We start from the raw sequence: 16,925 nt of genomic DNA on the forward strand, positions 1-16,925 counted from the left end.
TTATTATTTCACACTAGTGATGCAATCCATAGTGTTTGTTTTTCTACTAAATCCAAAGCCCTGTCTGTGTGTGATGAAATTTTCTGAATTTCTGAGCTATGTGCACTCATTTCCCATTCTCTTTGTTTTGAAGAGCTTAAGCTTTGCCTCACTTCTCTTTAATTCTTAAATGCATTTACTTTGTGTTTCTCTAGAGCAAAGATCACTCCACCAAATTCACCTAGAAATTTACCTGGTATTTTTGTAGATAATTGAAAATATTTTTCTGTGATTTTTAATTGTGTCTCTATTTCTCATTCATTATTGGGAAGGGATCTGTTACTTTAAATTAAGTTAATGAAAAAGTATATATAATATAAAGCCCTCAACACTTGCAAGAAACTACAAATCATGCAGTTGAAAATAATTATAAATAATGTAATTATTTCTTGTCAGACAGATTTTGTATGTGTAGTGTGTGTGTGTGCCTGATGTGTGCATGTGTGTGTGTGTGCCTGTGTGTCTGTGTATCTCTGTCTGTGTGTGTGTATACACACATTTAAATAAGATTTACAACAGGAGTTGAGAGGAAGATTTTGATCATCAAAATGCAAACATCTTTTCTTCATGTGATTGTTTCAAATAATGAAAAAAACATATAAATCAGAAATTCCTGTGTTCATTTGAACCCATGGTGTCACAAATTTATGCTTGGTATTATTAAGCTATTACTCATAAGAACATGTTTTGGATTTTAATTACTATTGTCATTTCACAATTTTTCTTTTATATTATTTTAGAATCATTTTATTACTGAAATTACTTTTAAAATCAAATGATCAACATCTGTTATGTATTTTAACAGTAATTTATAACATGTTTTAATATGCACAATAAGAATTTTCCAGGTCTGGAGAGATGGCTCAGTGGTTAAGAGCATTAGCTGCTCTTCCAGAGGTCTTGAGTTCAATTCCCATCAACCACATAGTGGCTCACAACTATTCATGATGAGATCTGGTGCCCTCTTCTGGCCTGCAGGCGTACACGCAGACAGGACACTAATAAGCAAATCTTCAAAAAAAAAGAATTTTCCATGTCTACATATTGAGCAATAAATCAAGGCAATAGTTCTTTCAATTATTATATCTTTGATTTTTATCATCTTCATTTTTATGATGAAAATGTTATTTTCTCAAAAATATTTTTTGTGAATGAATATTAAAATGAATTATATTTTAAATTATTAAGTACAGATAGCTTTAAGCTTCATGAAAAAAACAAATTATTACAAAAATCTAATAGGGTGCTTTTTCTTATAATATTCCAAACCATATTAAGAGTTGCCAACTCCGACAAACCCTACAGGATTTTTGTGAGAACATTGTGAGGCTTTCGTTTGGTGAATTACCAGAGCATGATAAACATATCGTCTTAATTATTTTTCATTCTTTTACATTTTCCTGTCTTTTTCTACTTTTCTTTCTGTTTCTCAGTCTGTGTATCTTTTGCATGATTGTAAGTTATACATTATTCTTAATATTTTTCTATTTGAAGACTGGTAGACTATAAAATGCCTTTTTTTTGTTGTGTGTTTTAAAGTTCCATTTGGCAAAGCTCTTTATCAAGTGAGTTTTCCTCACCCTAGAGATGGTAACTATGCACCCAATGAATGTTCATGAGGTAATCATCTGCTATCTGAATGTAGTCTCTGAAAATGAGACAGTTTATGCTCTGTAGTGTAGTCACTTTTATAAGTCCTGCTTTTACTTTTCTATGTAGTGCTTTGTAGGTTTGAGCAGTCTTGTTCAGTAGCAAAAATTTTGATTCTATCATAAGTAATGACAAATTCAAATCTGGATATGTTACCAATAAGTTTCAATACAGTAAACAAATGTAAGGACAAATTGATTTTTAAGGGAAAACATAATAAAATAGTAATGCTAATGTTTTTCTCCTAGGAAATTACTGGCAATTTTGCCTTTCAGAAAATAAAAGACTTTTCCTTCATTGCCATACACATGTATTCACCTCTAGGCCTGCAGTATAACCAAATGAATCCATTGTGGGCATGCAGTGTAAATAAATGAATCCATTGAATTTATTTATACATTTATTCTGCAGCAAGAAGAATGTAGTCACAAACCATGGGTACATGTTTTGAAGAATTTGATTTGTGGGATCTTTACAATTGAAAGGGAATATGAGGTTTTATTCAATTCCATCTCGATTTTATTTGGAAAACAATACAAAAGAAACCAATGTGTGATGGGAATGCTAAATCACATGTTGCCGTCTAGATTTATAACAGTCTAGCAACTTGTTTTCTGATGTACATAAGATTTAAATGTCCTTTTTCTAAAGATTTATATTTTAAATTACAACACTCTGAGTAGTTTACAAATAATCATTTGATTAAGTTGGTGAATCAATAAAACATAATATGTGGCTTATGTTTGACATGATTCATTTAGTCTTAATTTTTTTACTCTATCCACATAATATATATTTCTCATTTTCCAAATGAATCAAACTTTATGAAGTCACTGCTAATCAACCCATCTTATGTAAATCACTTTAATTATATGTTAATAAATGTATTACGAGGGAAAGAGGATTCTATATAAAAAACTGTTGAGTATGAACAACTGATATCATTATTAGAGAAACTTTCTGACATCTAGAAATTCAATTATGATCTTTCCAACTCATTTAAAACAATATTTATATGGGTTACGTATTATGCTTTAAATTTTATATTAATCAAGAACTATAAATAAATATAATCAGACATCAGTTTTCCTGCGAGGAATAATTTTACAGCAAATTATGAATAGCTCTTTGTGTGTATGTGTGTATATATGAAAAGTGTGGGTTTTTTTGTGTGTGTATGAAAGGAAAAAGAGGAAGGAAAAGATTTATAACAGTACTAGATGTCACCTTCAATATCCTTATTTTATTTTATGTAAAATTCTTGAAAAGCCACATGGGTTTTGTGTGAGCTGAGATTTTGAAATTCAAAGTGATCTTTATAAACTGGCAAGAAAGTAGTCAGAGTATCATACACACCATTTTTCTTTATTTGGTTAGTGACAAGGAATCCAAGAAGGTAAGGAAGCAAAGAAGGGTGAAATTCATTTTAAGAAATGTCTCTAAAAATTAAGTCATTATTTGTGGTTCCATGAACAAGAAAAATTCTGTAAAATATTGCAATTGAATATTGTCAGTTTTAATGAAAGAGTTGGTTACGAATATTCAGAGAAATTGGCAGTAGGGATTAAGACTTTTCTTGTGAAAAAGATTTTCTAGGATATGTCACTGATGTTCTCACACACACAAGCAAATATTCCAGGAACACAGAGTAAAATTCCTCTTGATCATAGATTTATCATGATAATTATAATTTGTGAAATTAATGCAAATATAAAGAAAGAAAGCCAAATAACATCTATTAATACTATATATAAAAACCTAAGTAAGTATAAATATGCTGAAAGGTAATCTGTATTAAATTTGAATGAAAAATTGAAAGATGAACTAGATATAAAACATAATGCCTCAAATATAATTAACGACACACATAAACTTTTTTTCATTAAAAAAACTATTTTTAAATGGTGAGGACAAATGGGTAACATTAACTAAACATAAAGTCAACATAGAAATACATTCATATTTTAGAAAGTATTTAGTGCTATATTTTCTAAAACTTAGTCATAAACTTCTAACAGAAATCAAAGTTATAAACAATCAAACAGAATCAAAGACAGAAAATTGTAAGCTGATGGATTTCTTAAATGTGATAGGATGGACGATCTCAAGCTTATTTGCTATCAAAATTGAGATTCTCACAGTAAAATGACAAACATCTGATGAAACTGCTGTACTTGAGATTGAGTCAAAAATTGAAGCATTTCGTTAATGAATGTCTACTTCAGTCTCCTGGACTTATTCTAACACAAACAGCAGTAAAACAGGACACAGCTTGTGAACAAACTGTGAGCAGGAGAGCCTACCTCCATTCTGCCTTTCACCAATACTCTATCATCTTCCAAGCTGGGCCTGGGAACAAAGATTCACAGCCAGACCTGAAACTTCTAAGCAGAGGCTGGAGACTATGATTCTGTCTTCAGCATCAGCTGAAATATATAAATATATAATGGATGTGATAGGAAGTCATGAGCTACCTCAAGTTTGGCACCAGAAATTTTAATGCAGATTTCATTTTCCTTCACCAATTTGTAGGCCACTCAAAGGAGGATGAGGTTTTTCAAAACTGTAAAAATTGTGGGGCACAAGGTAGGTACCTGTGGTTTGTATAACCCTTATATATTATGAAATCCTTACATTCTGCTATTCTTGGTTCACTTTATGATCCACATTCTAAGGCAAGAAAATGGCCTGATATTGAAAAAATCTTAACAGAATTTGATACAGCTCATAAGGTCAAGCAAGAAGAGCTTGCCTGTTCTGTTCTTAACAGATATGTTAAATAACCTGTATCTATTTCAATACACAGTCCACGTTTCTGATATAAAGCATTATCAAGATGATTTAATGAAAGACATAATGAAATCAACAAAGAGTACAAATATTTGTCCCATTATTTTTGGCATATTTTGATTGAATATAGAATTTGTTGCATTCTATCTCAAAAACTATTTTAAAACACATTTTAACACAATTTTAAAAATCTGATATTAGTTTCATTGAAGATTTTAGAGTTAAATTCCAAAGTCTTAAATATGATAAGAGGAAGTCATGATTAATAACATGATTGTGTCAGATAACATTTATTTTTATTTCTGCTTCCATCATATTACATGACAGTTAATGATTCACATTTATTTATTTAATCAGTAATTCATTGTTTTAAAGTATGTATGAGTTATAATGCATTAAGTTAAAAAAATCGAACTGACAAAGTAAAACTTTGCAATTATTATCCTAAGGTCTTTTTGAGTAAAGAATATTAAACACTTGGAAATACGGGGTGGGGAGGTTACATATATAAACTACTGGATACTGGAAAGTTAAGTCATATGAATCAAACATGGCCTAAAGAAGTCAGTTGATAAAAGCTTCAAAACAGAAAATGACAGTTCTGTAATGAGGTGTTGACAATGTAAAATATAAGAGAAAAAATTGATCATGGCATCTGCAAGAGATAAAGTACACTTAGACTCAGTCTCAAAGAGTATGAAGTGTAAGCAAGAAGGTGCATGTTATTGGTAGATTCACTTTCCTTGCAAAATTGAGTAGCTAGTCTAGTTTCTATGATTGTGAGACAATTGATATGGAACTACTAATTAGGCAGAAAACTACTATTTATTCTAATATTACCTTTATTCTAGATTTATATTTGTTCAAATATGTTAACTTTATAATTTTTAATTGTTTATGTTAATAAGTAGTATTTATCATTGCTTCTCTGCCTTTTGGCTAAGATCAAGTCTAGTCATACCCACCTAAGTAAATAATCTATTTATTTAAATTGAATAACATCCAAATGCATTTATAATGTTTGTCAAATAAAAATCATATTAAAATATTGTGGTATTCAAAAGTGCTGAGAAAACTCACATTTTTAAAAATCTTCTTTGTGTCTATAAGAAGAAAGATTATTGCTTCTTTTATACTAGTTTTCATAATTAATTTATAATATTATTTACTTTCCATGCATTTACTCTGTAAATATGTATAGAGAACACAGTCATATTCAGCAGTAATGTAGACTACAATTTCAAAGGATAGAAACCTCCATCATATATAAATACAGAATATAATTAATGACCCCAGCAGGGACGGTGCATTCCTCACTACCCTTCAAATAACCCTGAGAAAATTATTTATTCCACATAAGCTACATGGTCCATTGAACACTTATCACCTCCTCCTCCATCCTGCTGTGTGTTACATGCTGAGCAGAGAGGCCATTGAACCATCAGCTATTATTATGGTGTTATTTTCTTCTTTTATGGCACTTTTGACCTCTACATTGGCCATACTATGTAGAGTACTTTCATTAAGGTCAATTTGTCTTAAAGACAGAGGATTTTAAATGAAAAATCATTCTACTCAATGAAGGCGATGTGTAAGACGTTTTCTAACAAAAGTTGTACTTAAAAATGAGATTTACTGCATCCAATTTTGAACCCTGTTGATAACAGATTACACTATGAAATCTTGCCTAGTAAATTTCAGTTTGCCTTCAGAAGCAATTCAAGATTCCCTTTTGCACCATTCCACTGACTATGTGTGGCCTTTAGAATATCAAGGAAACTCAAGGTTATCCATTTGTAGAATGTCAACATAGATATGTATGTACCTCACATAAATCAAACACTAATAATTATATGTTCATACTATATAAAATAATATGTTGAGTCATAAGATTAGTTGCTCATATTTCCCAGCAATATACATTATCCTGGTGATGGTCAATCATTATTGCAACCTAGTGGCTGATGTGATTGCATAAATAAATAGATTCTGACAAATCCTCTTGTTTTCTTATATCAGAATATCAAGAACTGTAAAGTAAAAATATTATTAGAAATAAGTCAAAATTTCTAAAGAATTGAGAAAATATAAGCTTAGCTAATTATCAACAAGTCAACAATATTTATTTTCAGTCAATCTTTCAAATTAAGAGAAAGAAAATATACTTTTATATTAAAAATAAGGCTATAGCTTTCAACATTATTTTTGTTTATTTTTTAAGCTAGCAAAAAATACTTTTAGATTGTGGAAAACATATATAATATATGGTGATATAAGTAATAGTATGTATATTGTTATCAATTTTGATAAGCCATTTACAAAGCTTATAAAAACTTCTTCATCAAGGAAACTATAGAGTTCTAGGTCTGTAGCTTAAGGATGGAGTTTTTATCTACTGTATGATACAATGGATTGAATGTACAGAGTATTCAAATATAAGCAAATAAGTAAGTGAATAATTGAGTAAAGGTATAGGACTCCAAAGATGAGGAAAAAGGGGTTTAAAAATTGGGTGTGTCATCAAATAAAACAAAAAGTTATGAATATGGGAAGAAGTTTATAAGAAAATGTTAGTATCTGAAAAAATGTCAAAAGGAAGACAAGAGAGGGTTTAGGAAAAGAATAGTTATAATTCATTATATGTATGTATATATATATGTATATGTATATATAGATATATGAAAATTTCAAAGAAAAAAGTTATTTATTAAAAAAGACACACTAAAATTTATGAGCTGGAAATAGAAGTCAAAAGCTGTTAAGCATTATTATCTCAATTTAATATTCATCTGTTAGTATTTATATATTTGGGCATTCATATTCATATATACAAATATATCTATGTGTGTCTTAGTTACTTTTCTATTGCTGTGAAGGGGATAGCTTGACCATAAAAACTGATGGAAGAAAACAGGGATATTTCAGAGGGTGAATCCATGACTATCTTGGCAGGAAGCACGGAGGTAGATAGGCAGGTATGGCCCTGGACCAATAGCTGAGAACTTTTGTGTTGAGAGAACAAGCATCAGGCAGAAAGAGAGAGAGCTAATTGAGAATGTCATGACTGCTGTGGGATGTTCTGTATGGCAAATGTGTTGCTGATTAGTCAATAAATAAAACACTGATTGGCCATTGGCTAGGCAGGTAGTGTAGGTGGGACAAGGAGGAGAATAAAGCTGGGAAGTAGAAGGCTGAGTCAGAGAGACACTGCCAGCCACCACGATGAGAAACAGCATGTGAAGATGCCGGTAAGCCACGAGCCATGTGGCAAGGTATAGATTTATAGAAATGGATTAATTTAAGCTGTAAGAACAGTTAGCAAGAAGCCTGCCATGGCCATACAGTTTGTAACCAATATAAGTCTCTGTGTTTACTTGGTTGGGTCTGACGGCTGTGGGACTGGCAGGTGAGAGAGATTTATCCTGACTGTGGGCCAGGCAGGAAAACTCAAGCTACACATGACCATTGTAAACTCAAAGCCTACTCTCAAGGAAACAACTCCTGCATACAAGGCCACACCTCCTAATCCTTCCCAAACAGTTCCATCAAACATATGAACCTATACCAAACCATCTTAGTTAGTATCCTGTTGCTGTGAAGAGACAGTGTGACCAAGGCAATTCTTATAAAGAAAGAATTTAATTGAGAGCTTGCTTTTTTTTTTTTAGAAGATTAGTCTATTACTATGGTGATATTTTATTTGTATTAAAATGTTATTTGTATGTTAATAAATAAAGTTGCCCGGGGGTCAGAAGTATTAGCAAGCCATAGGAAAGTCAGGCGGTGGCATACGCTTGTAATCCCAGCACTTGGTAGGCAGAGCTAGGTAAGTTTCTGTGTGTTCAGGGATACAGCCAGCATTGGATACACACGCCTGTAATCTCAATACCAACCATAGAAGACCTGTAGGTCTATACAGACAGGCAGTGATGAGGCAGTCATGTGGTTGGGTTTACAACCAATGAGAAGGCAGAACAGAAAGTCTATATAAAGACTTTAACACAGGAAGTAGCTCTTTTTTGGAGAGGTAGGACCACCGCAGAAGGAAGGGTATGGTTTTAGCTCTTAGCTTTGACCTCTTGGCTTTCTTCTTTGCATTGGTTCTGTGTTTCTTATTTAATAAAACAGTTGGTTACATCTACACATTACCATCATGGCAGAAAGCATGGCAGAGACAGTCATGAGGCTGAAAACCCTACATCTTGATTCACAGATAGGCTGGCAGGCAGGGAGAGCCAGTGGCTTGTTCGGGTCTTTAGAATGTTAGAGTCCACACTCAATGACAAACCTATTCCAATCAGCCATGCCTACAACAGGACCACTTCTCCTCATCCTTCCCAAACAGTTCACTAACTACGGACTAAGCATGCAAATATATGAGTCTATGGAGCCGTTCTCATTCAAGCTACCACAGTGTGTAATAATAGTAATCAAAGAAAACTGGGCTATCAATTTGAGAGTAAGGGTGAGAGATAGAAGTAGTTGGAGGTAGAGAAGTTTGGGAGGGCCTAGAGGAAAGGGAATGGGGAAAATGATGTAATTATATTTTAATTTAAAGTATATAAAAATAAGATGGAAGAAAGGTCCCAGCCCAGGACTAGATTATCCAAACCAATGCACATGTATTTCAATATACTATACTGGCATCTCAAGGTATGAATTAGTAACTTTTTTTGTTCTTTCACACTAGTTATACCTGGTGAATAATTTTGCTACAATGTATTATGAAAATTTTAAGTGATACGCTCTTATCCTAAGAGAATTTGGAGAAGAATACTCTAGAATGAAATTGTTATGCTTCTAATGCTCAGGTGAATATAAAAGTTCTGATAAAAAGAGAATAACAAAGAAAAATGTAGAGAACCACATGTCAAAATAAGAAATGTGGAGCACATAGCATTATTGGAATATCACACCCAGTACATAGACGTCTGCGATCACCCCACTTTCTTTTTTTTTTTTTTTTTACAATATAAGTTCATTTGTATTTGACAAATTCAGAGAAAATAATTCCATTATCTATTCTATTGTATCTAATTCACTTTCTATCCTAATTAATCTTTAACTATAACTAACTAATCTTCAGCTCCCTCAGAGACCCAAGAAGGAAATAATATTAGCTAACAAAAAAATAAAAATGGGAAGTATATGCAAGCAACTTCCAAAAAATTGTGAGTTGACAGAAACAGCCAGCTGCCTGGACAATCATCTGAGGTTCCTCCACAGTGTTGGGGCATCATCTTCGGCCTATAGGCTTAGCGTGTTTGACAGACTCATTTGTGAAGTAGGATGTACACAAGGTCAATAGTTCAACCTCACATTGGGTGAGAGCAGTCCATGTACCAGAAACACCTGAATTCCACTAGTGTCATGTCATGATTCAGGATTTTAAATTCTGGAAATTGTTGATGGTTTTTTAATTCAGCTGTCCATTCTTCTTGGCTGTGTATATATGGCTTCATCTCAGCATCTCGTTCTTCTCCACATCCCTCTATCAAATGCCAGTCTACTATTGAGAGGCATGAGCTTAGTTACTCTTCAAGAATAACTGTTTCAGCTGCTGTTCCATTGCACATCAGAGGCCATTGGCCCACTGCCTGTTCAGCTGCCTTCGAAGAAAAGGGCACTGTACCTTTTCCGAATTGCGAAGGCCACTTCAGGGATGGTGCCATATTGTCCTGGCCTCAGAAGATGCCTTTTGATAAAGCCTATGCAGGATTGTTTGGCTTGGCCTGGGAGGAGGGGACTAGACCTACCTGGACTGAGTCTACCAGGTTGACCTCAGTCTGTGGGGAAGGCTTTGCCCTGGAGGAGATGGGAATGGGGGGGGGGGCGTTGGGGGGAAGGTGAGGGGGACGGGAGGGGGGGAGAACAAGGGAATCCGTGACCGATATGTAGAACTGAATTGTATTGCAAAATAAATTAAAATAAATTAAAAAAAATAGAATAAAAAAAAAAGAGAGAGAGAAAGAAAGAAGAAAAAGACAATTACTAGTTTTAAATACTTTACATTGGATTGGATTGTTTTATATTGTATACAAATTATATATATTGAAATTGATATTGTTAGAAAATGCTTTATGTATATTTCTAATTGTACCGTTCATTTAACAATGTAATGCAATTTTCTGATCCTTGAATGTTATTATTACCAACTATTAGGATATAAAGAAATGAAGGTTAGTAGTTAGACATTACAATAGAACTTGTAGTCATATTAGATATGTTTTCAAAATTGAGCAGATATATTTTAGACAGGTCATCTTCAAACCCTTCAGAGATCTACAGAATATGGCATTTAAAATGTTTTAATAACTTAGAAAATTTTTCTTTTTTGAGACATGTTGGCTCCTGGCAGTACCAATCTACTTCAGAGAAAATATGGGCATTGAAGAAACTGCGTATGGAGTTAACTTTCATTGTGGCAAAAGTTAGCCACTGGACAACAAAGTATCCTCGAATCAACTGCTGACAAAATGGACAGACAGGACATGAAACAAAGGACTACTGATTCTCACCCCACTTTCTATTAGTGGTACAGAATCTATTGACACTGGCAAGTAGTTAAAAGAAAAACGTAGCAGTCCAACTCAAATTCAATGATGTCATGATACTGACAGCAACCAGGGAGCATAAGGAAGAGATGCCACATATGCTGACGTCTTCCTCACCACCTCCACTGAAAGGTTCTGAGTAATGGGGTGAATGCAAGTGAAACAGCTTTACAGCATTCACAATGACTGGACCTCAGATTTTTCCCAGGAATGAGAGTAGGACTTCACTATCAAGTCTGTGGAGGGATGTGGGAGCAAAAACCCAGTTCTACAGTCGTAGAAAATTGCTAAGTTCCTTTGTGAAACTATTTTTGGGTAATGAGTCCTATCATACATAAAAATACATTTTTTTAACACTTGGGGGAATTTGAACAAACATTTGTGGTACAACTCTGCAGCCTCTTTAACTCTGTAGTGGGATTGCTGAGGAAATGGACGCCAATGAACACATTTTCATAATTTTTGAAGAAAGTTTATGGGAGAAGTTAATCCAAAAAGAGATTCAGCTTGTGTAGAGTCACAAGCCAATTGTTAACGCATCTAAGTATCTAAAATGAGATTAGGGTTACTAGCTCAGAGATGATAATAAATGGTTAAAAATATTGGTATAATTTGTGGCTGTCAAGCTGAAGAATAGGGTCTGGTGAGTTGGCTCAGTGACAACCTGAGAGTTTTTGAGGCCAAATGGTAGAAAGAGTGAAGTGAAACTCGCAAGTTGTTCTCACCATGAAAGCGTGTACATCCACCCACACCAGACACACGTGTGCATACCTAAAATAAATTAAAATGGGGATTATAAAAAAGTCCTTAATGTACAAAAGATTTCTAAATTGTGCAGTACATTTGAGCACCTTTATTTAAAATCCATACATTTATCACATTATACAGTAGATGTTTTTGAGTGAAATGTCTCCCAATTATTTGTGAATTCAGTTTTAATTTCTACCAACTTACCTCATATGAGCTTGTATTTATAGCTCACATACTGTCTACCTTTCAAGGATGTGTTGAATGAAAGTTATAATTTTTATTTCTAGATATCTAGTATTTAATTAGAGCAAGCCTAATCACATAAGCAATTACAATGTTATGTATATTTGATGTGTTGTGATTTGGCTGTGCTTAGTTAGTATGGTAACATTTAGTAGGGGCATTTAATGTAGTAATAATGTGGGGGAGGTTCTTTGGAGAGATAATATATAAGATGATGTATAACACAGATGAGTGTACTCAAACAGTATTAAAGGGAAAGAAGCATAAAGGGAGCACCTTGGGACAGGAATATGGGAAAATTCAGGTCTTCAAGGCAGTAGGTGCATGTTGCTTGACCTCCAATGACAGAGTGCAGTTTATAGTTAACCCTGAGGAGAACTGATGAACCTAAAGTGAAATTATAAAATATAACATGTGGTCTAGTCTACATAATTTTGTTATCAATATGGTCAGCTGACAATGCTGTTCTCAAAAATCAATAAACATGTAGAAAGCAATGTAGTAGGTAGCCATTCCAGCTTTGATCTGGAAGTTCCAACCCCCATTGAGACTTTGGCAACTGTCATGCCTACAAGGAGGGGCCAAGGGAGGCGCCTGGAGACCTGAGATCTGGATGGGCTGCGCCCTAACTCGGTTCTGGGACCCTGGACGGTGGAGGTGGGCCAAGCAGAGCTCCAGAGAACAAACACCGCTGGACTGCGATACACCTTCCCCAGACCCCGCGACCTACCTATCCCTTAATTTGTAAGTTATGCCATTAAATAAATCTCCTTTTAACTACATGGAGTGGCCTTAATAATTTCACCAATAAAGCAATTGAAAGAGTCTTGTAAGAAATTAGATAAAGAATTTTGATTTTGAATATGGAAAACAGTAGCAGGCATTGCTCAAATCCTTTAAACGTTTATTATACATCAAAATGAGAAAATACAACTAAGCAGGTAGCAGTCAAAGAATGAGTTCAAGATTATAACAAATAAAAAAGTGCTTGCCAAAATTTGATTCTGATATTAATATGTAATTCCCTCTTTAAATGTAAAAGAAATTCATAGCCAGAAACAACTAAAGATGACTCCTCATTCTAATAAAATGTTGATGCATTCTGGCTTACTCCAAATTCATTTCTCACTTCTTGTTCTTTTTTTCTACCATTAATGTTAGAAAATATCAGTGTAAAAGGTCTAGGACATCATGTCTAAGATATCATTATTGCTCTCTCTGGATGAAAATCCCTTTTTCAATAACATATAATAGCTTTGAAAACTACAAGCACCTAATATCTGTGCAGTTATGTCATCTCATTCTTTTCAAATATATTTGTATTCTCACATATATATTAAAAATAAACATATAAATCAACTAAGGCTCACTGAAGTTGACAATTTCTAGCCATTATAAATTTCCAAATGACAAAAGTCTACTGTTAAATTTCATGAAAGAAGTAAACAACTTTTTTTATATTATTTTATTTTATTTTACAATATAATTTAATTCTACATATCAACCATGGATTCCCTTGTTCTCCCCCCTCCCGCCCCCCCTCCCCTTCCCCCAGCCCACCTTCCATTCCCATCTCCTCCAGGGCAAAGACTCACCCAAGGACAGAGATTATGTGCTCAGTGCATGAGTTGGCTGTTTGAAACCTGGGGCTTATACAGGGATGCTTGGCTCAGCCTGGGAGGAGGGGACTGGATCTGCCTGGACTGAGTAAACAACTTTTATCATTGTTGAAAGAGAAAAGATTATTATTTAAATCAGTTGATACATATAATTACTGTCATAAAAATGAGAGGCTGAATATACTTTATTGCAGCTTACAGCATTAAGGAGTGATTTTTAAAATATTCCCCAATTAGCTTTGATTAAAGTGGACCAGATAAAGCAAATAGTAATTATAAGAAAAAAAAAAGATACTAGTAGTGATAAAATGAGGAGGAGGAGGAGCAATAGAAGGAAGAGGAGGAAGATAGAAAATTTATGTTAGCAAGTCAAATTCATCATAGTTGATGATACAGTTGGCATGGGAAAGAACTGTATTTCTTTGGAATCTGGAGATCTCTGTGAATGGTGTTAAAATTGAGAACATGTTAGAAACAATTCTATAGTTTGTTTTCTTTACATTCCCTCTGTTTTCTTATTTTTTAATTAGGCAAATAAACAGGTCACTCACCAGTGTCATATATCCCTTTATTGTTTTAAAGACCTTTCATTCTTAATTAGTAGGGCATAAATTGTTTTCTGTTCTTAACTTCTAGTACAGTCACCTACCTTTTAATTCAGTTTGCAATTTAGTCATGACTGAGGTTCTCAGATTTGCTCTGGTTTCTAGTCTTTTCCCTTCTACATCAGCAGAGGCCCAGCTGACATGAAGGGAATTCAGATGAGCACTGAAACACTTTGTGCTTCTCCATAATTCATGTCCCTCTGCACCCTGTTGCAATCACAGCAGTAGGTGAATTCACAGAGGTGAAAAACAAGATGCATAAGGTACAAGTACCACAGGAGAGAGAAGTACCAGGGTGAATGCTAACAGCCCAGAGCACTTTGGATTCTGAGGTCAGTGGGAATCAATTCATTGGAAACTTAGAAGGGAGTATCTTGATTCCAATTAAGAATCCCATAGTAGATATAAAAAAGAACTCGTGGTACTCCCTTTGGAAGGATAACTAAAATATAATAAACAAGATGCTCAGTTGAGAGATAACATATTTATAAATTCATAATATTTGATCAATAAAACTGTGTTTTTATTTATAAAACTTAATTTTAGAGACATAAAGGTAGCAAAGGATAATTAAATATACACCAGGAACTATTACCCTACAATTAAAGAATTAAAAAAAAATGAAAAGAACAATATGCATTAATGTGAAGCTCCAAACAAGCTACTCTGAAGAATTTATATCTTCCCTGTGAACATTAATTTAATGCATTCTGATTTTATACTTCTGTGAAACTATACACCACTTATCACAGGACAGATCCCTCAGACCTTCCTTCATAAATTGATTCTCTGACTGTACACTTGTAATGTTGGGTAATTACTATAAGTAGTAGCTGCAGGGTACTAAACATCCATGTCTAATTTTGTTTGAATTTTGAAACAAGGCATCCTATAGCCAAGGATTGGCTTGGAATGACTTTGTAGCAAGGGTGACCTAACCTCCTAATCCTTGTATATCTGCTTTTTCTGTTTTGGGGTTATAAGCATGAGACACCATATCAGGTTCAATTTTTAACAGTAGTTCTAAAGGTATCCAAGGTGTTGTCCCAGTTTACAGTATCATCAACAGTGTGTGTATGTGTGTGTGTGTGTGTGTGTGTGTGTGTGTGTGTGTGTGTGTGTGTGTGTAAGATGAATTGATAAATGGTCTTATTAAATAAAATATACCCAGTGCCAGATATTGGGGTAAATGCTGAAAGATCAGAGAGACAGAACAAGCCACAGCCAACCTCACCTTGCCAGCTCTTCAGCTGATCCTGTTTCCTCAGACTGAAAGCCTCTGAGTCCTCACCTGGAAGGGATCTCAGCTGAACTGCTGCTAAAAAGCCTAAAAGCTTAAAAGCCTCTAGTTTCTGGTCCTCATGCCTTATATACCTTTCTGCTTCCTGCCATCACTTCCTGGGATTAAAGGTATATGTTCTTCCCAAGCAAGACATGAGATCTCAAGTGCTGGGATTAAAGGTGTGTGCCACCATGCCTGGCTCTGTTTCCAGTGTGGCCTTGAACTCACAAAGATCCAGACGGATCTCTGATTCCCGAGTGGTAGGATTAAAGGTGTGTGTCTCCTCTGCCTGGCCTCTATGTCTCTCTAGTGACTGTTCTGTTCTCTGATGCCCAGATAAGTTTCTTAGGGTGCACAATATATTGGGGGACACAATATATCACTGTGTGTATGTGTGTGTGTGTGTGTGTGTGTGTGTGTGTGTGTGTGTGTGTGTGTGTGTGTGTTTCTGAGAGAGAGAATGTGTGTTTCCATTATCAACTGCAGTGGACGTTTGCTCTTTATGATTTCCATATTGTGTTCTACCGCATGAAAAAGATCTGTGTTCTGTTTCCACATATTTTTAAAAAAATTATTCTCCCTTCCTTTTTCTCCATATAATCAACCCCATATACTCCTTCTTGCTTTTTTCAAATTTGTTTTTTTATTAATTTTTTATTTAATTGCTGTTATATACACACATATATATTTACAGCTCAAACTAAAATATTACATATAATCTAGAGTACATGCTGGAATATTTTTAGCTAAAAAAACAATTTTTATATATCCAATTTCAACTCCAAGATAACTATTTTCAACATTCTATGCAACTCACAATATTGATTCTCTTTCCATTTAATTTCAAATAAACTAAAGTTACATTATGTTGATTTGGACATTATAAATCAATAATTGATAAAAGATTCTTGAAATAACAGTTTTTGAACTTTGACAGAGGTATGATAAGGAAAATATACCTGTGTAGCTTCCATGAGACTTGAAATACTCAGATGGCACTCATACTTACACTAATAAAATGAACTTAGACACTGTACATACTTTCCTTCTCCAAATTATAGTATTATAACCATAAATAAAGTTCCACATTTGCTTTTACATTACACATGCATCAACATATGTTATACACTTAAAGATCATAGAATTTTAAAAATCAAAACTGTATTGATTAAAATGAGGGCAGCCTTATAAAATAAATAGAAATAGACCATAATCACAAAATATGTTTTCATCCTGGGATGTTCACCTATTCTGAATAATAGAGAAGTCATAACTGTATGAATACTACAATAATTGTTGATATAAGTATACATGTATGTGTATACATGGTATTTCAATGATTTATTTGATGTTTTAGATGATGCAATTTAAAATTGTGGTTTATGGTCTATCT

This window comes from Peromyscus californicus, unplaced genomic scaffold (genome assembly GCF_007827085.1).
Source record: "Peromyscus californicus insignis strain IS unplaced genomic scaffold, ASM782708v3 Scaffold_12__1_contigs__length_115047231, whole genome shotgun sequence".
Lineage (NCBI taxonomy): Eukaryota > Metazoa > Chordata > Mammalia > Rodentia > Cricetidae > Peromyscus > Peromyscus californicus.